Source organism: Leptosomus discolor, chromosome 3 (assembly GCF_034619465.1).
Source record: "Leptosomus discolor isolate bLepDis1 chromosome 3, bLepDis1.hap2, whole genome shotgun sequence".
NCBI lineage: Eukaryota > Metazoa > Chordata > Aves > Leptosomiformes > Leptosomidae > Leptosomus > Leptosomus discolor.
In genome coordinates this window covers 44,348,896-44,369,555 of record NC_141393.1, presented here as the reverse complement: position 1 = coordinate 44,369,555, position 20,660 = coordinate 44,348,896, and positions in this window count along the sequence as shown.

The window sequence follows — 20,660 nt, the reverse complement described above, 5'->3', positions numbered from 1 at the left end:
CTTCCACTGCTGTCTGAGCACCTACCAGCAGCTGCTGCGCTCCTGCCCGGCTCCTCTAGACTCTGCGCTGCCAAGGCATTACAATAGATAAGGCTGTCATTAGGCAGCACTCAAGCTCCCAGTCAGAAGAGTCTGTTAGAGAACATTAAGCAAATCTTCTCTTAAATCACAGCCTGGAAATGAACCTTAAATCAAATCAGCTGCTGCCAGGCCTCATTGCAGAGTGTTAATGAGGCTCTAAAACCTGCCCTGAGCCAACCACATCCCTGATCTGACAGGAGAGCAGCCTGAAAAATGGGATTCCCTTGTGTGGTGAGGAAGGTTTCATGCATCCCTCTGTTTCTTCAGTGTGGGGTGGCCTGAGGATGTGATGGCACTTGGGAGCTGGAGGAGCTGTCTCAGCTGAAGGCTTGGGCAGACAGGGCAGTGCAGATCTAGGCAGAGCTGTTTACTGCTCTGCTTGAAAACAAACTAAAACAGAGCCTGGAAAAAAACTGCTTCAGCTCAGCCTGGCATCTCTTCTTCCCTCTCCCTGCACGATGCCTGGAAGAGTCTTGAAGCCCGTTCTTGGTAGATGTGTTGCAGAGCATTTACAGATGGCCGTTTCCATAGCCAGAGCCAAGCTACCTACAGAAAAATTTCCATCGTGGTTTGAGAAGGGTCTTCTGGCATGCCTCACACTAGTGTTGGCAGATTCTCAAAGGCCTGGCATGCACCGTTGCTGTGCACTCTGGCCAGGCTGCTGTGCAGAGGCCTGAAGCCTGCTCTGCTGAGGACTTCCCCTTGGTCCAGACCTGTCCCCATTGGAAATGGTGGCAGAGCAGGTAGTGAGCTTCTGTGGGAGCAAGAGCAAACCGCAGCTGCTGTCTCTGACATTGACTTGGGACATCTCTGAAGCTCCAAAGCAGCCTTTCATTCAAGGCTTGTAGACTTTCATTTGACTCTTCCAGATGAGGTAAGGATGGAGGTCTGATCAGAGCAGGCAGCTTTGTTCTCTTAACCTGCTGTGGGCCGAAGGCTGGTAACAGCTGCAGCCTGACTCCTGTGTTCATACAGGCTTTAAGCAGGAACAGTGGGCAGGGTGGGTGTGGGTGGGCTTAATCAGATGTTGCCTTGGATGTGGTTCGTAGATCACCTGCTGCGGCCACACAACTAAGCAGGTGCTGTCAGTGGTGGTGGGCTTGTATGTAGAGAGCACAATGCTGCTTTTTGAGTTTCAGACCTAGAATCTGCCGTGCTCAGTTTCTGTCCCTGCCTGAGACCTGATGGAGGGAGGTGGGTGGGTGGGAAGAGGGGGAACAGGAGGGAAAATGGAGCACACTTATGCCATGGGTTCACTACCCTCCCCTCCACAATGCAATTTATTTGTTATGCCTTCCATGCATCTTGTGGAACAAAACTCTCTGCCTTGGACTACCATGTTCTGGCCCAGCAGTCTTCCTTGGTTGGTTTGGGCAGGGCTGAGATGGCCTGTACGCTCGAGCAACACCACTGAATCTGCACGATGGCCTGAGGCCTAGAGCCCTGTGCAGAACAGGAGGTGGTGAGGTAGCCCACGTCCAGGACAAGTGCAGCAGTGGCACAGGGCTTGTTGCCCAAACCTCACAGCTTACCTGCTCGCTGCAGTGTGATAATGCAGCGCTGAGGCAAACGGTTTGCGAGGAGCAACGTGGAAATTCAACTAGAGCTGCCTGAGGAAACCAAACCAGAGCTGTGCATGCTTGCTGGCCCAATTTAGGAAGCAAGATGAGAATTTTGCTGTGTAGGAGCAGGAAATAATTTTAAAAACCAAAAGCATTTCTCAGCCTTAGCCTGTCAGGAGCTTTTAAGTGTGCTAACAAAATCCCAGGGAAAGGAGGAATACGGCGCAGTGAATTTTATTTAGGTTTTGAAAGGCTTTTGATAAAGTCCCTCACAAGAGGCTATTAAAGAAACTTAGTCACCTCAAGGGTGAGGGGTAGAGTCCTCCTGGAGATGGAAGCTCTTTGAGGTGGGAATTGGAGTCAAAAGTAACACCCAATTCTTGGCGTGGAAAGAGGTTTATAGAGGGTTGGTCAGGTTTGGTATGAGCCAGTGTTCTCTAAAAGCCCTAATGAGCTGGAAGAGGAGGGGAACAGCTGAAGATATAAGATTATTTAGGTTAGAGAGGAAGAAAGAAGGTGCTAGAAGCCTGGGGCAGCGGGAGGAGGTGATGGTTAGAGCTGCTGTGCTGGAAGGGACTTCTATATGAGTCTTTCACAGTGCTGATCTGCATGGGCACTGCTGTAGCCGGTGAATGCTGCAGCATCCCTGCACCTGAAACCTGATGAGCACTGCCTGGAGGGGAGACCTGGGATCCTACAGGGGGTTGCTGAAGCCTGACAGGTGGTACAGCAAAGTGGAGAGACCCGCTTGTCCCTGTGAGTCCTGTGTTTTCTGCCCCCTCCCCTTTGCTGGCCTGTTGTCTCCAGCACCTCCATTTGACTTCCCCTGGAAGTCCCATGCCATACCCGCATGTGGCTGGCATGGAGCGTCTGTGGGGTGATGCTATAGCTGGGTGGTGCTGAGACTCCAGGTCTACATGACAGCCAGGAGCTGGCCTGGGCACTGAGAGGGAAGGGACCAGGTCACAGCTGGGTACACAGCGAGTCTCTCCCCCTGCGTTACTGGTGCCAAAGCAGAGCTCCATAGCTGGCCCCTCTGCCTGCCACTCAGGCTGCTGGCCAGGGAGCAACTGCCCTCTCTGCTCCGTCCCAATCTGTCAGAGAAGCTATTCTCCAAAAGGAAACGGCAAATTAATTAAAGCATGCAGCATGTGAGCCATCCACCTCTAATTAGGATTTCGGTGTGCAACGTGTAAATACCGTGCTGCTGCCACCTCTGCATGGAGGGGCCCTCAGCACACAAAGGGGGCTGGGAGAGGGGTGGCAGCCTTTATTTCCAGCTGCCACCCTCTGCCAGCCAATTAATGTCAGCACCCCTTTCTCCTCACCTCCGGGAGCAGAGGCCTCTCTCCTCCCTGCCCTGCTGCCACTGCATGGCTCCTGCTGTGGTAATAGGCAGGAGACTCATTACAGCCAGCTCTGTGCACTCTGAGAAGCGCGGGGATTTATTTCCCCACAGCGTCTCAAACAGAAGCGCCTCTCATCTGTTCTTGGTTAGCTCGCTCAGCTCCTTTTTGTTTTGCCTTTCAAGGGTTGTGGCCGGTACACAGCACTGGTAGGAGCTGGCAGGGATCAAGCTGTCCTTGCTGGGACACCGGTCCTGGGCATCAGCTCCCTCCCAGCCAGGAGCTGGCATCCTGGAAAGGGCACTGTGAAGCATCCCCTCTGCCTCACATCAGAAAATCATGCTGTTGCTTGACCTCCAAGCATCCGTGCTCCTTCAGCTTGGTGTTGCCACATGGGAGGGACTGGGGGGCCAAAGTGCTGCATTGGCAGGGCTTAAACGACTCAGTGGGACAGGCAGGGTGTGAACGATGGGAGATGTGAGCCCAGCAGGGAGCAATTGCCACTGTTAGAAGAGCAGGCAGATGCACAGGTCTCCAGGAGGACCCATTGCTGAAACTAGACCATCATTTGTGTGGAGAACTGGGCTCTGCCACTCCACTGAGCCTTTTGCACAGCTTGCACAGTGTCCGCTAGTTACCTCAGCATCTGCAAAGCTGGAGTTAGGAGCTTCAGAGGGTAAAAGTGGAGGGCCAGGGAGCCTTGGGTGTTTCCTGAGCTTGGAAAGAACAGGGACTCCAGTGTCCAAGTCCACCAACCAAGCTGGAGCAGGGCTGGACACAAGGACAGAAAGAGAAACCTCAGCGGATGCCAAAAACCTCATGCCAGCCCGGAGCTCACCGTCCTGCCAGCCAAGCTGTGCAAAAATGAGATGTCATGATAATTTAGGCTTGATCCTTTCTAAGGCTCAGCTACCTGTCCAGGCCAATATTCCCACTCACGTGGCTGCCATAGTACACCACTGCTCTGGCTTTCCCCAAACCCTTTCTCTGTGCCATGTGAATGACAGACCAGTGGACCTCTAGGTTAGGTGTCTGTCACTCCTTGTGTGTTGCTTGGCACCCACAGCAAATGCTGTCTCGTGTCTAGGGGAGAAGGAACTCTTGAACATCTGGGCAAAAACAGGAGACCAGGACAGGTTACAGTGGGGCTCTGAAGATGCTCTGTTGTGAGTAAACCAGGGAAACGGAGAAGAGGGTAAGAGGCACAATAGGAGGTCAGCCGAAAGTTCCTAATGTGCTATGGGGCCTGGCACAAGCATGGCTGTGGGGCTCGTGCTCTCCTGTGCTCACTGCTGTGTGTTAAATGAGCTCCAGCATTCCTTACCAACACGCTGAAGTGTCTGTGCCAAGCCCTACCTTTCGTTTTTTTCTTTGAGGCCAGATCAGGTTGCCTGGTGTTGGAGACCTGCTGCCAGATGGCAGGCTGCTGTTCTGCTGCTGTCCTGATGGAACTGCCCCTACCTGGAGCATGGGGGAGCAGAGCTGGGCTATGGCCCTGGCCCCTTCCCATGAATCCATGCAACTGTATGCGGTGGTGGGCTTGGGAACTGCTCTGGGCTGGGAGCCGCTGGGGTGATTTCCAGGCAGAGAGGAGGCTCTCGCCGTGCCCCTGCAGCCAGCAGCAGCCCTGTGCTGCTGGGGGTCTCCCACAAACCTGCATCTGTGAACTGATGTACAGGTGCCCAAGGGCAAGGGTACTCTCCTGGGCTATTTGAAAGGCTGGTGCTCAGCAAACACAGGCTTGTGCCGCCCACTGATGGCTTTTGCATATGAACCTCTGTTAATTTGGTGCAGTGATGAAAATATTTTTATCCTCGAGAATTTTGTGGCATGTGATTGTTGCCTCCGAGCAGAGAATGCACATGAAGCCGTGGCCCTTCCTCAAGTTTAATGCTGGACCCCTGATACCATCATAGCTATTAAAGCCTGTCCCTTCGTCCCCGGTTCAATAATACAGTAATATCCTGATAGGATCAGGGGCTGGCTCTGGTGGCAGATGGGCTCTAGTCCCTCTTCTGGTGCAGCATGGGACACTGCCACCCCATCACAGGGAAACTAATTTGCAGATTATTTGTTTTTGCAGCAGGCTTTGGAGAGCAGGGACAAGTGAGTTCCCATTATCAGGGTGGTGGTTGCTGGCTGCTGACCAGGCACTGCTGTGTGCTGGAGCCCTTTGCTGGGCGCTGTCACTCTTTGCTGGCCAGTATCCAAACTCAGCTTCTCTCCTTCCCCTGGGTCCTTGTCAAACCTCCCTAGGGTGATGTGGCCATGGCTCTGCTCGTTACTCCTGGATTTGCTCGCTCCTGCCTGGCAGGGCCCTACTCCCACCGAGTTGAATACCTACACACAGGATCCCACACCTGTGCTCTGTGCCTGGGCAGGAGCTGCAAACTCCATCCTGCTTCAGCCACAGGCAGAATTAGAAAAGGCTCGAAGGGGCTAATGAAGACTGACTGGAAGCCACTGGGGAGGCTGATATTAAAGCATTTAAGTGCTAAAGCAATACAGAGGGCTGCACTTATCTGTCTGCCCACTGCAAAAGTTCCCAAGGAAGCCCTGCCAGCAGCCCCTTCCTAATCACCTACATCAAAGCAAATGCTAATTAAAACAATTATTTAAAGAGAGATTGAGGCTGGTCCTGCTGCATTGCTGGGGGGGGGGGGGCTGAGAATAGCCATGAAACAGCAGCTTTTGGGCTCCAGACCCTATGTGACCAGCAATGACAAGTAGCACGGGGAAGGGCAAGTTGGTTTTGTAATGCACAAGGAGCGCGTGGGCCGTGGGCTGCAGTCTGTGAGGAGGAGGAGAGCTGAACCTGAATGTGCAAAGGCAGCAGTAACCTGGTGCACAGTACTGCCCTGCATCCAGCCTTTCCCACCCTGCTCTATCTCCCATGGCCACTCCCAGGGTAGGAGTAAGGATCTTGCTCCAGGGACATTTTATTTCAAAGTCACGCAAGCTCCTCTGCAGTGGCACCAGCTCTTGGTAGGGGGGCTCGGGCTGCTCCCCGCCGAGCTGCAGCTCCAGGCTGAGTGGTCGGAAGTGCTCGGGGTGCAGTGACCCAGGACAAGCTCTGGAGATGGGTTTGCTCTGGAGGCGCTGAGGATGGCTAAACCCAGCATTGTTTTTTTGATGAGACCTCAGATTTGGTTGACAAAGGTAGCTGTGTCTGCATAATATGCTTAGGCTCCTGTAAGGTATTTGACATAATACTTCCTGACAGCCTGATCGGAAATTAGCCCTATACAGCACTCTGTGGGTTTAACGCAGCTAAGTGCAATGCCGTGTGTTTGGGGACGAAGAATGTAGGTCGCAACAGTGAGACAGGGCTGTGTGCTGCAGACGGCCAGGCGAAGGTCAGGGTGGCTGAGGTCCCAGGGGAACAAGCAGCACTGACAGGTCCCGTCCTGTGGAGGAGCTGAGCTTGTTGCCTAGCAGTTGCTTTGGAAATCAAACTTGGGGGAATAGCTCGGCTAAAACCCCACTGGGACTCTGAGGTGCCATAAAAGAGCTGGCCTGGGGACACCAACAGTCAGTAAACCACCAGCAAGTGAATTTCTCATCCAGGTCCCACATGCTGCTCCCTGCTTTGGTGCTGTCTTGGCTTGTGCTTGGTCTCCACAGTCCCTTGCTGCAGGGCTCAGCAGGATGGAGCATCTCTTCCCCCCTGCATTTCTCCAGGCTCCTGTCCCCTGCTCTCTCCCCTGCCCTTTGGCCCTACCCCCTCTAGGTGATTTTTCTCTAGCAACCTCCTCCTGCTCTTTTTTTTCTTCTACTCTAGACTGTTATTTATCTTACACTCATCAGCAAGCACGGGCTTTCCTTCCTCAGAGTGCTGCCTCCCATGCAGTTAACGGGACTGATGGGAGCAGGACCGTCTGGAGATGATGCTCACCAGGGGTCAGATCCATCCATGGGGCAGCCCAGAGTGGTGCAGATTCGTGGGCTCTGCCAGCTGCATGCAGAGCCAGGCTGCAAATGCCCATGTCCTGCTCACACCATGGGGGGGATGACATGTCAGCCATCTGAAGCACTGCCCTCAGGTAGAGTTACTCTGCATGGACCCACCGTGATGCTGCCAGCCCCAGCTCCACAGCCTGCACAAATATTACCTTATGGGACGGTGAACAGCCCTGAAACTGCTCAGATTCCTCCTGCCTCGAGCAGCCACTGCTTCATCTTCATCGAGGCTGTTTAAGGCTGTCCAGATGGCCTAATGGACCTCATCAAAGTACAATTTGTATCACAGTGCGCAGCTATTTGAAGCATCCCAGCGCAAGGCTGGCGGTAACACTTTGGCTGGGCCAGTGGCATGTCTGCCTCAATTCATTGAGGAGGTGATGGATGGAGGGACGGTGTGCTGGAGCCTGGCACAGGGAGGCTGGCCCAGCACTGGGGTCTGAGGAGGGACCCAGGGGGCTTTTCATGGAGGCTGTGTGTTGGTGCTGGTTGGGTCCCCCTGAGCAGTTGGCAGCTACTGCTGTAGGGCGGCATGCAGATGCAACAGGTCCTGTCCTTTGGAAACAGCTGGAAAAGCCCTTGTAGCACCGACAGAAGCACGGGATCTGTCTTGCCAGCTGCCTTGCCCCCAGTTTGCAGCCTGGCTGGTTTGGTGCTGGCCGTTTGTGATTCCAAGGAGTTGCTCCTCCCTGCTGACATCTTTAGGTCTTTGGGGGATTTTGTTAAGCACTCCTTTGCTTTGCTCTGCATTCTCTGGGCAGGCTATGTGTTCTGCAAGGGTCTTCCTGGACCATCGCCCACCAGGGTGATGTGCTCCTGCCCCACAGCTGAGGTGGGAGAGGTCTTGTCCCCTGTGCTGGGATGCTGCTGGGTTTCCAGGCGAGATCTCAGGCCCTGAACAGGTGCAATAAGTAAAATTTCATTAAATATTTTTACCCTTCAAACAAGTAAGATCATAGCTGCCTACTTTTCTCTTTTGAAATATTATCACTGAGATGATGTATTTTTTAATTTCAGTGATAAAACCTATTTAGGGGCAGGTACGCAGCTGGGTATAAATTAATTCAGCCCATAGGAGTGCAGTGTCCCTCCATAGAAAATCCGCCCTCAAAAATTGCTCTCATTCAGGTAGCTCTGAAAAATCTATGAAAATAGATCTTCCCCACTTTATGGTAGCAAGATGGGAACCTAATAGTTTTTTTTTCCTATATTGTGGGAGTGCCTGCCATCCCACTCCACAGCAGCACCTGGGGGATGCTGGCACACCATGGGAGCTGGGGGGAGGGCAGCACAGGCATGAGTGACTGCGCGGGCAGATGCACAAAGAGGAGACTGAGCGAGCTGGATAAGGGTGGCTCAGCTAAGACCTGCTTGGAGCAGCTCCTGGCAAAGGTACAACCTGAGCGTGGGGAGGGGTGCTGTGACCTGGGGTCTGAACACCTCCTGCTGCTGCTGTGACCTCAGCCAGATGCCACCCCAGTGACAGTTGCTGTTAGCGCCTTATCTACAGCGAGGCAGCTGGAAGCACTTGCTCTCTGTAGGTGTTGGCAGCTCCTCTCCTCACGCTCCAGGTTGCAAGGCTGGTGCCCACTCCCCCCTTAGAAGCGTCTCATGGTCCCTCACTGCTTCGGCTGTGTCTGGCTGGCCCCTGGCTCTGCCCAGCCACCCGGACGTGTCCCTCATTGCAGCTCCGTCCTCCAGCCTAATCACCCAGGGACTGGAAATTAAGTCCCATCACAGGCTCATTTTCATTAATAAAAACACCAGGCTAGGCTGGGATTTTTATTTATTTTGCTGATGCGATTACCCACCTCCCACCCGTAGCTCCCTCAGGCCCTGCCTGGTGGGGAGGGGGATGCTCCACGTGGGTTAATGGGCTCCCACAGGCACCTTTGCTCTACGCTGTGCCCAAAAAATCACAAACCTCCATCATTCTCGTGGCGTGACACATGGTTCCTCGGCCAGGCCCCACTCCAGCTGCTGGGAAGGGAAGCTGCAGCGCTGCGCTGGGACATCCCTCTGCCACGAGTGAGGGTCTCGGGGCTGGCCTCCTGCCCGTCCAGGACTTACCAGCTGAATCACCGGCTGGGGGCTGGTGTGGGGCCAGTACCAGGGCAGAGCAGGAGCTGGCCTGGTTGTGGGGGAGGAGGAGCAGGAGGGCTGTGTGTGCCTGCATGCGTGTTTGCACGTGTGTGTGTGTGCGTGTGCGCGCACGTGCAAGGGAGTGCCCATAGAGGGAAGAAGGGGCTGCAGCAGGGAAGGAAGGACAGGTGGATGGAGCTGAGCTGGCAGCCTTCTCTGCTCTCTGCCCTGAGAAGCCTTATTTAAACAAATGATGCAATTACTGAGAATTAAGGGAAGGTGAGGGATTGATGCCAAAACAGCACCTGCTCATTTCCAACTTCCTCAGATCCTCCAGGTTTTTCTGTGTGCCCTCTCCCGCTCTCTCAAGGCTTCTCTTCCCTGAGTGAAATCATTGAGGGATGGAGATATGCCTGGCTGGGGGCTGGTTCCCTTCTCCCTCAGCATCTCCTTCCCTGACCATGCTGGTTCTTTCAGTGACTTTTTGAATTTTGAGTCCCCTTGCAGGGGCTGGTGCCCCTCGTGCTTCCACCTTCCCCAGGGTGCCCAGCTCCAGGGTGAGTGATCCCAGCCCCGCCACCCTCCTGCTCCGCAGCAGCCCACTGCTCCCCTCCCAATTTGCCGGCAGACACAGTAGTGAGATTATCGTAATGATGTCCGACAAGGCAGTATCAGGAATTACAATGATAAATCTGAACAGACAGCTTATAAAAAAAAAAACACGAACCACAACTGAACCCAGGCCTGTAATTTAATATAGGACTATTAGCCTTGCTGGCAGAGAACAGAGCTCTTGCATCCTGCAGCCTCGAGTCTCCTCTGTCCATGGCTCTGCCTTGAGAAACAGCCTCTTGCCACAACAAAATATTTTGCCAGGTTTCTGTCCTGGCTTGGGGCGGGGGAGTCTCCTTGACGAGTGCTGGGGCTGAGTGGGGGGTACAGAACTGGGGGTGAATAGGAGACCCCAATGGCAGCGGGTTGCCTTCATCCCCCACGGCACCTTGGTACCCATCACCAGCCCACGCTGGATCCTGGCATATCCCAGTCTTCTTCCTGGGATAAACATCAGTGGGAAGCGGGTGAGGAGGGGGGCAGCCGCACATGTGGGAGATGTGAATGCTGGGGGGCCTGCCTGCCATCACACTCACTGCCTGCGGGATGAAGGCAAGTCACTGGCAGCTGGGTCCCTGCCCTGTCCCACGGGGAGGCTGGGTCCCTGCCAGGTGCAGGGAGGTGCAGGGCAGGGGCAGCATCTTTCTTGGGAAAGAAAGGATCTGCTTCATTCTGGCTGTATTAAATGCTTTCTTGACACAGCAACTGCTGAATGGTTTTTTACTTGCTGTGTTTTTTGCACAAGTGCTGTGTTCCTCTTGGTTTCCACCCCTATGAAGGGAACTGTAGGTAGCATTAACACTAATGGGGGCTCCATGCGAGGTAAACGTATGTGTGGAGCATAAATCCTGTCCCAGTGGGGAGGCTGAGCTGGGCTGCCTGAGATGAGACGCACACACATAGAGCTCTTTATCCCCTGGCAGTACCAGTGATTACCTCAAACTGAGGGAAATGTGCCTTTTTGATAGAGATGTTTAAAAGAGTGGGTGCATTAAAGCAAATATTTATTAGGCTGCTTGAGTATTAGAAGGCAGGCTCCACCAAGCTGCTCGGTGAATTAAATCTGATGGCAGAGCAGCTGAGCTGCAGGCAGGGCTGCCAGCTCCCTGCCCTGGGGGGAGGAGAAGCCCGGAGAGCTGCAGGGAAGCCCCCAGAGGGGCTTCAGTTTGCCTCGGTGCCCCCAGTGTGGGGAGGCTGGCAAGCCATGAGGCAGCTGTGCAGGTCGTTCAGTGCATGTATGGGGCTGCAGCTTGTCTCCTCGCTTGGAGTTTCTCCTCCAGTGAGTTGCTGCCTGTACCAAAGGTGGTCTTGGCTCCATGGAGGTTCGCCAGGTTTAGAGGCTCTGACCCCTGTAGCCCAGGGGCTAGTGGACCAGTGTGTCCTGCAGCCATCTTCTCCTGCAGCTCTGCAACAGCCACTGGCACCTTCTGCAGAACCCACCAGCCTATAGATATAATATAGACCCATCTCCTGAGCTGGAAGGCATCAACATGGCAGGTACCCCAAAAGCCCTTGGAGGGGAGGCAGCAGCAGCTGGACCTCTGTGTTGCCGGACATCTCAGTGGGATGACGGGGACCCCGCACTGTGCCGGGGAGGAAGGATGAGCGCTCTCACTGCTGGCAAGGGAACTGCTGTGCACGTAAGCACGTGGGTTAGTGAATTTGTTGGTTAGTGAATTAATGAAGTAGTGAATTAGAAAATTAATGAGTTAGACTAATCTGTTAAAGGGGCTTGAGCCATGTTTGCTTTTTCCCTGATGGTCAGGCAGCAAGCTGTGTGGGACGATGCCTGGGAGAGGGGCCCGGGGAGTGTGGTGGCTACTTGCCAGCAGCAGGCAACCACAGGCAGGCATGGTGTTTCCCAGCACACAGCCTGGCTCTGCAGGCCAGACCTGGACCACAGGCACAATGATCATGAGGGAGATGTGCCATCTTCTGCGGCAGTGTGGGAAATGGCAGGGGAACAACGCAAGCCTACATTTCCACTTTTTTTTTTTCACTTTTTTTTTTTTAAATGGATAATGGGTATAAAAGAAGTGATTCAGAAGCACTTTTCCCCTTCCATTACCCAGAAACCAAATAAGAGTTGCAAGAATGGGGACTGCAACAAAACAATTATATTGAAATTTTTGGAGTCGTGCTTATATGGCAAATGTGACAAAATCGAGCGCAACCTTAAAATAGCAGCAGCAGCAGCAATCTTTTAAAACACAAAAAGCAGATGATTATTGACTGAAGAGATTGCAGCACACCAGGCTGGGTGTCAGGCTGTTGTGTTTAACTCTCTCTGAAAGCTGCGGCGGGCACGGGCTGTGGCTGCCCTCATGCTTTTGATAAGCTTGAGCAATGGGCAATGCCCAACAGCCAGCTTTCCAAGGGCTAACATCAGGTGAGATGAAGTCTAACATTTCACCTGCTGTGTCCCCTCACATGAGTTGAGGCGCCAATATTTGTGGTCAAGCTAAAAGCATGGGTATCTGGTTCCCTGACATTTCAAGGATGCTTATGGGCTGGTGTGAATTGCTCTGGTGTGCACTAGCAAGATGTGAGAAGATGACTGTCTACATTAGTCACAAAAATCTTCTTCACACTCACCTGGCTTCCCTGCACAGGCACAAGTGGCCATACCCTGCTTTCCTGGCTGTGCCCTGCTGGGGACCCCAGGGTGAGTGGGGGCCACTGGTGCCACCATCACCCTGGCTGCCAGGGCCGCACCTGACGTGTGGCTAAACATAGTCACTCACTGCCTGGGGCTGTGGTTCTGGCATCCTTCACTGATGCTAAAAACGGTATTTTCCAAATAATGAAAGATCCTTTCATTACCCTGTATCTCCAAGCAGCCCGGGAGGCTGGGAAACAGCTGAGTACTAAGTGATGGGCCTAATGCGGCTTCAGCATCGGTGTTTTTGTTCCTATGTCTCTGGTCCAGGCAGACTGTAAAGAATGAGAAGATGTGGCTATGGATGACTCCTGGGGGCCTGGCCGAGGTAGCGGAGCATGGCCAGATGCATTCTGTTGTCCCCTCTCTCAGGAAGGCTGCAGCAGCCCTGCTCCTCCTCAGGCCCTGCAAGTCTGCTGTGCTCCCTTGCAGCATCGCTCACTCCCTGCAGTGTGGTTTTGTCTCAGCATGCTTTGGGCCCTGGCTCACCCCACATCCATGAGCAACCGCCCTCCTGCAGAGCTCACATCCAGGGTACTTGTGGGGCCATATGTGCTTGCTGCTGCCCCAGGAACAGCTGGAATGAGGGGAAAGGGCTGTTGCCCTGTGGGTGGTGCTTGATGGAGGAGGACTTGTGCTCACACCATCCTGTGGCTCCTCAACTGGGAGAGCAGCCACAGGAGGCCCCCAGCAAACATGTCCTGGGAGTGATAGTTATTTCAGACTGTTTAAACTGTCCTAAGCCCCATTACAAATGTGCCATCCCGTGCCCTTAGACAAACTATTAGGAGAGAGGCAGGTGACCGTAAGGTACTGTCCTCTTTCCTGTCCCACAGGGATGACGGTGGCCTGGGGACACTACCTATGTCCCCCATGGGCTGTGTCTCACTCACCAGTGCACACAGGGCAAGAGCCCACCTGCAGGTGGCATCGCCTTCGGCACAGGCAGTGAGAGTGAGTTACCATCCAGGAATTTCAACAGCCGCCTCCTGCCAGGCAGCACCAGCTCTGTGCCAACAAGCGAAAGGGCTGCGTGCCTGGGGGTCACCCTCTGCCCCGCTGATCCCACCAGGGTGCCCGGGCTGTCTGCTCGCCTGGCCAAGAGCAGGCAAAGTGGCTGCTCCTGCTCCCTGTGTCGATGATTTAATGCTCTCACTGAGCGAAGCCTTCATGCCCATCTCTCTTGGCAGGGTGACGCTTGGGAGGGCTGAGCCTTTCTCACCGTCACCAGCTGTTTTTTCTCTCTCTGCCTCTCCCCTTCTGAGTTGGGTTTATTTTGTTGTTGGGCTGATAGACGGATTAGCATATATCAGCAGGCTGACTACCAGAGGGTTATTAGAAGTGATTTGCAATGTAAATACTTTCATCATCAACCACATTTTCTTTAGACTAGAGTTGACTTTTATGAATATTAAAGCCATGTGGATGGGTTCAGCGGTTTTGTGGGAGTACGTGTGTCGGAGGGAAGGGGGCTGGCTGCCTGCGCTGTGCTGGGAGAGGCAGTCTGAATCCTCTTGAGGGCAAAGGGATCTGGTGCCTGAGGGAGGGTAGCGAAGCGTGAAAGGGCATGCGTGAGGCAGAAAGAAAACCTGAGTGCCTTGGAGAGGGACAGAAAGAGAGGAGAGAGACCGTGCGTATGCACAAGGGCATCTCTCTATGGGCGGGATGGGAAGACAAGCTGGGGCCAGGGCATTTTTGCTGTAAACTAGTGGGGGCTGCCAGGCTTGGGGAGAGTTTGAGGAGGGAGGGGGGAAGCCTGGCCAGATCTGGCGGCAAGTGGGTTTGTCCCCAGCAGTGCCTGGTGCCAGAGGCATGTGTCTGAACAGGCATACGCCCCGTCTGCTGCAGGGCTGGGCAATAACTGCTTCTTCACCTGCAGAGTCCCTGCCATAAGTGTGGGCCTGCAGGATGAGGGGCGAATCCCCCAAATCCCCCAGCAGCTGCAGGCTGGCATTAAACTGTGTGCCAGGAGCCCATGCTGGCTGCTGCCAAGGCTGCTGCCTGCTCTACACTGCATGTGTGAGTTCAGTTACTGGGGTTCTCTCAGGGATAATAGATGGGTGTTGCCGGGCCTGTGGGGGAAGCCACAGACCTATAAATGCCTTCCCTGCTCTTCAAACGTACTCATCTCCTAAATGCCCACTCAGTGGCATAACTGCTCTTCTGCCCCATGTATGGGAGCTGTAACAAGCCAAGGTGGAGCATCAAGATGGCCACTTGCTGCTGGTCCCTGCATAGGTGTTTATGTTGTTTTGGTGTGAGGGGAATTTTTGAGATGGAGGAGCCTGATGGAGGATTGCCAACTGATAATGGAAGAGCAGCAATTGCTGATTAAACATCAGGCACAGTAAATCTCATGAGCATGGCTAAAAAAGAAAAAAAAAAAAAAAACACCCAAATAAACCATCCAAAAATAAAGGATGAAAAAAAGAATGATGAAAAAAAGAAGATGTGCAGTTACAAGGAAAATGGATAGCTCCAGTAGTATCCCAGATCCCTACAAGGTGACGTGTTCTGGCTTTTGCTCCCCAGGTACCTGCCAGACCAAGCTGTCTCAGTCAAGCAGAATGGCAGGAGACTTGGACTGTCACAGTCCTTAACCTAAAAGAGAGTGAGGAAGGCCCTTCCTTTGCCTGGGCCACCGAACATGAAGGCAGGTTAGCCTCTGGCTTCTGACATGGGGCAATCGCACGTGCCTCCTGTCACACACCGCAGCCTGGCGCAATGTATCTGACCAGGGGAACGGTTGGAGCTAGGGTCAGGTTCTGGAGTGGAGTTACTGTTTTCCATGACCAGTGCCTACGTGGCCTAAAAAGGAAGGTGATGTCACTTTGGTGACAGCGAGAGGGGCTGGTGAAACTCACTTGGCAGCCTATGATCAGGGAATGTGTGAATATGTCAAGGCAAGAGAAGAAAGTGCTAACTTTAATTGGAATATGTATGGGGAGTCTGGGCCTTCAGAAACTCTACTTCTGCCTAATGAGAGTGCATAAAGCTGGGCTAAGAGTCAGAAGTTGAGAAATTTTGTATTCAGTTTGGTTACACATTTTTATCTCCATGACAGATCAGCTTTGGAAGAAGACTTCTCACTGTTCATTACAGTCTTTTGTCTATCCATGGGGAGCTGTAGTTTGAAACAAGAGTCCAATCAAATAACCCAGTGCAATCAAATTGTCTTTGAAGCAGATATTTCCTCAGTCTGATGAGTTCACCCAGAGCATGGCAAAGGTTTCTTTCACATTAATTTTTCTTAGGGGTGGTGGAGGAGGAGAGGGTGATATTTCTTTGAGGTCAGGGCTTTGGGGTGAGGCAAGAGAGTCCAATTAACTGGCTGGAGTCTTTGACAGGTTTTGGTCAGTGACTGCAAAACTGGTATGGGTAGACGTTAAGCTGACAAAAGTCAGTGAAGCCTTGCTGCACTCAGTCCAATTGCATGGCTCCACAGCAACTGACACTGGAAAAGTTTTGTCCTCTTGTTCTCAATGAAGGCAGGAAAGAAAATGAACACTTACTAAAGAAATGCCAAGATCTGACCTAGGGTGACCAAAATAAAGACAGTGTATCTGCCTCACTGCTGTGGCAGGGGCTTCTCCCTGTGCAAAGGCAGCAGTTGAGCTGCAGATGCAAGTGCCGAGAGGCTTTAACCTTTGCAGCGTGAGGAGTGAAGCACTTCGAGCTGGAGATGTGTCATCAGAGAAAATTGTCTGAATAACCTTACGAAGTTCTCTCTGCTGGGATTCAGAAATGTGTCTTCATCTCCAGGGAGAAGATACCAGATTGCAAGATCTGGGGAAGAGAGAGGTCAAATCTGTGAACTGGGCACATCTGGCTAGCATTTTAGATGAGATGTTGACATCAAACACCAGCCTTTAGTTAAGTGCTGCCTCCCAGAGCAAGAGGTGTAAGAGAGAAGGGTGAGGAGGTGAAGGAGTGAACGGTGGGAACTTGTCTGAGACTGTAATCTCTCAAAGGAGGGAGAAAATGGGGCATTTATTTGTTTATGTGTATTTATCTATGTATGCATGAGAGCCGAGCAGATGGGGAAAATGAGACCCATGTGTATCTGCGAGACAGTAAAAGTGAGAGGCAAAGGGTGGGTGGGAGAGTTGGTCTACGTATAAGCAGAGAGAAGGGGAAAGGTGTAGAGGGAAGGAAAGACGGATTTTTTTTTTTCTATTTTGTTTCTTCTTACTTGACACTTTCTCGTAACTACGACGAAAGGAGAAAGCAGAACCTGTGGGGCAGTCGACTGATTGTGAAAGTGCCTGTTGAGGTTTTTGTTCCTGGGGGAAAACCCCGGTACCGAGGGTTAGCGACAACCCGGCAGAGAGCTCATCGCGCGTTTCAAGCTTGCAGGACCGGATCTTAACGGTGTTTTGGGGGCCGGGGAGCGCGTTGAGGACTCCCTTTGTGCCGGACCCCGCTCCGCCTCTCTCGGCGCCTCACTCTCTCCCGCCTGGAGGCCCCGGTGCTCCTGGCGCTGCCGGCGGCAGCGGAGCGGGACTTTGTCCTTATGCTGGTCTCCGAGAGGGGCTGGCGGGTGCGGGGGCTGGCGGGGGCTCCGGCCCCGGCGGCGGGTAGCGGGCGGGCTGGCGGGGGGCGCTGTCCGCGGTGCTGCAGCGGAGTGCTCCCGCCGGCCCCACGGCGGGGGCCGCAGCTGCCCAGCACCGCCCCACCCCCCCCTCCGCGCATCTGGCCGACGGGCACCCACATCTGGCGGGGGGGGGGATAGGACACGACAGCGGCGTGGGGGTTGGCCGCTGCTCCCTGACGTCGTGTTGCCCCCCCCGCCCCAGTGCGTCTTTGCGGCGGGGAGGGGGGCGGCACATCTGGGGGAGCGGCACATCTGGGAGCGGGGGAGGGAGGGAGGGGGCGGGGGGAGGACCGGGCCGTGCCGGCAGCGCCGGGCCCTCCCCTCCCCCCGCCCCTCCCCGCCCCTCCGCCGCGCACGGCGCCGCCGGGAGCCGGCAGCCGGCCGGGGCCATGCGTGCCGGAGCCCTGCGTGCCGGAGCCCCCGACGGCGCGGCGGCGTGCTCGGCGGCGTGCTCGGCGCTGCACCATGGCCGCTGAGAACCGCTCGGCGGCGGGCGGCGGCGCGCCCTGGGGGCTGCCCGGTGAGTCGCTGCTCGGAGGCTCCGTGTGCACGGGGCGGGGGGGGCAGGGCATCCCCGCGGGCTCTCCCGGGGAGTCCCTGCGTGGGCGGGGGGAGCAGCATGGCTTGAGGGTGCATGGGGAGGAGGGTGCGCAAGCCCGGGGGATGTAGCACCTGGTCGCCTCAGGAATGAGGGGTGGGTGTGTGTGTATTTGTGTCCCTCTGCCAACTTTCCGGTGCTCCTGCGTCCCTCCGAGAATCCCGGTGGGTCGGGACCCCCGCGTTGGTTCGCGGCCCCGGGATGTGTGGAGTCGTGCAGGGCTGCAGCCCCGCCATGGCACTGGGACGAGGTCTGGCAGCCCCCTTCCCCGCTCCCACCCAAACCAACACTGCTCCTCGGGATCCGTGGTCCAACGCACCTCGGGTCCCTCTAATCACCTAGGAACTGGCCCTGTCAGCACCCAGCCACGGGCGTATGAGCAGGGGAACCCAGGGCAGGGCATTATTTGGTCCCTTGTGCCTCCTCGTGGAAAGACATTTTTTTTTATTCTGGGCAGGAAACTACCTGTATGCTTTCTTTGCTTCCCTCTGTATTCTAATAAGAGCAACAGGGACAAGATCTCATATATTTTGAATACTTTGTCCTTATGCTGGACAAAACCCTTCAGGTCCTTGTGGCCACCTCCCAGGACATGACTAGGCAGAAGTGCCCCCACCTCTCCACAGAACCACTTGCTGGGTTGGGCATTGCAAGGAGGACAGATCTTGCCCTCTCTCTCCCTAGGTGTGGATCCCATCTGCTCTTTAGCCCTTGCTGGCCCTGCTGCACCCTCCCTGCTGGTAACAGCAGAGTTGTCTCTTGCTTTCCATTGGCCCATCACAGTCAAGAATCAGGCAGACCCACCCTTCTTTTCTCCCAAAATAATGACATTGCCTTCAAATCAGAGAGCAGTTCTTGTCATGGTTTTAAACGAAAGCAACGCTGGCTTCTCTTCTGTCCTCCTTTCAACCCTTCTATCTGTGCTGTGTTTTCTAGCTGGTCTTTGGAAAGCCCAAGGCTAGGGAGATGCTTCCTAAGCTGAGGAACAGTTAGCGTTCCTCTGTGCCCTGCTGGCAGCTGGCAAAGATGGTGGACTTTGCCTGGGTGTTTGGAGGATCCCTGCTTTGTCACAGGTGCCTTGAGTGACCTCTGAGGGTGGCTTGGCTTCTCCTGCCACTACTTGCAGGATGAGCAGAAGGGCTGGAGGGCTGGTACCCACCCAGTGGGGTGGCTTGTTGGTGCTGGCACTGTCTATCAAAATAGTCAGATGCCAGGGTCCTAGAGCCCAGTCTTTCAGTGAAAAATCACCAGTGACAACACTCATTTGAAATCACAGGTGACCGCGAGATGCTTTTCGCTGTCACTACTGCTGGGCATCATCTCCTGCTTCCTAATGCCTTGACTTCTGTAATCTGAGCACCTGCTGCTGCTCTCCAGCCTGGACTAGGTCCTTGTGAGGCATTCCAACAAAGACCAGGGCATCTGAAGGGGCAATTTCACCCATATGGAGATCCTAAGAGATAAAAACCCATCCCTGATTCACCCCTCAGCCAGTCTGGTGGCCAGCAGGCAGAGCCCCTGGGTGGGGAAGGTGTGGATGGGAGCAGGTATCTGGGAGGGGGTGGTGTCCCTGTGCATGGCAGCCCCAGGTTCCTGTGGGAGCCAGGCCAACGTGCCCTTGCTCAGAGCTGGCAGCAGGTTCCTACATCTGCTGGATGGAGCAGCAGCAGCCCTGGGAGTGACCTGGTGAGTGGGCAGCGGGAAGCTGGTGGGAGAAGGAGGAAGAGGGCTACCGGTAAAAGTGGTTTGTTTATTCACACAAGGGGCATGTCGGTCTCAGTGGGTCAGTCTGTTTTCTTTCATAGGAGAGAAATGAACTGAAATGATTAATTAATGCTGTGATCCGATTAGTCTGAGTTTGGAGAAAGAGCATGGGTTTTTTCTTTAAACTGTCCCCACGAGGATCCTACTGATGTCAGGTTTTGTTGTTTTTTCTTAAAATTAAAATGACAAACATCTCCCCAGGAAAAAAAAAAAAAAAAAAAAAAGATAAAACAGAGAATAAAAATAGTAAGATCAGGACAAGTGACTGACGCAAAGCAGTTCCTAGCACACCTTCGCTGTGGAGCCTTTCTCTGCCTGCCCTGCTGAGCCCCGGCCAGCAGCATCCACAGAGGTGAAGAAGATTGAGTGCCCAGCCGAGGTGGCAGATGCAGCTCTGCAAAGACAGCGGGGAGAGCAATAGGGAGAGGAGAAGGAAATGGAGGCTGTTTGCAAGGGGCTGTTGCTTTCTGCACAAACACAGCTCCTCTTTCCACATGCACATACACACAGCAAGAGTTTCAAGTGCACAAGTTGACCCCTTCTCCTTGGCACATTAAATCAGGGCTTTGTTGGGCACCTTCTGGAGAAGGAGGCATTGTCCTTGAGCGAGTCTCTGCTCAGTCTGACATGGGTCTATGCCCTCACTTCTCTCCAGTAAGCCAAGGGAGGATGTTTGCTTTGCATTTCAGCATCCATTCTGGGCTGGCTCTAAAACTGCATATTTAAAAGGCATGTGTTGCAGGGAGATGCAAGTGTGCGGGACCTGGCTCAGTCAAGAAGTGGAAGTTTGGACCATATTGTTCCCATCTACTTCACCTCCTCTCTTAATCCCTCTCCCAGCATCCCACACTGACTGATCCTTAGCCTTCCCTAGCACCAGCACCCACCACGAGTGTGCCAGACACTGGCAGTAGTGCAGGGCTCAGCGCCTGGGAAGTGTTGAAGCTGGTGTCTGGAGCCATGCCAAAGCCATCCCTCTTCTGAGGGATTCAGGCGACCAGTCAGAAAACAGACACCAGTTTCTAGGAAGACTCACATGCTTTTCTGCCCAGGACCCTGGCAGGCTGGGTGGTGAGGGTCTTAATGGGTGTCTGTTATCCAACTCATAGCCAAGTGGAGGAGTGTGCCAGCATTGACCATCCCCAGGAGAGCACTGCCCACCATGTCGTCCCTTTAACCCTCTAGGCATGAGAAAGGCAGGCTGTATCCAGACCCTTGAACGTACCAAGGTCAGCCCTTGCACTATATTCAGACAAATTCATTTGCTTAATCTTCAAGGAGGAGTTTTAGGGATTTCCTGGACAAATGAATCTGGGGCAAGTGCTCCCTGGGCGGCCTTGCCCACTATGCCAGTATTTTGCTGGTGCAGGAGTGCAGGGCAAGGTGTCTTGCCTACAGTTCC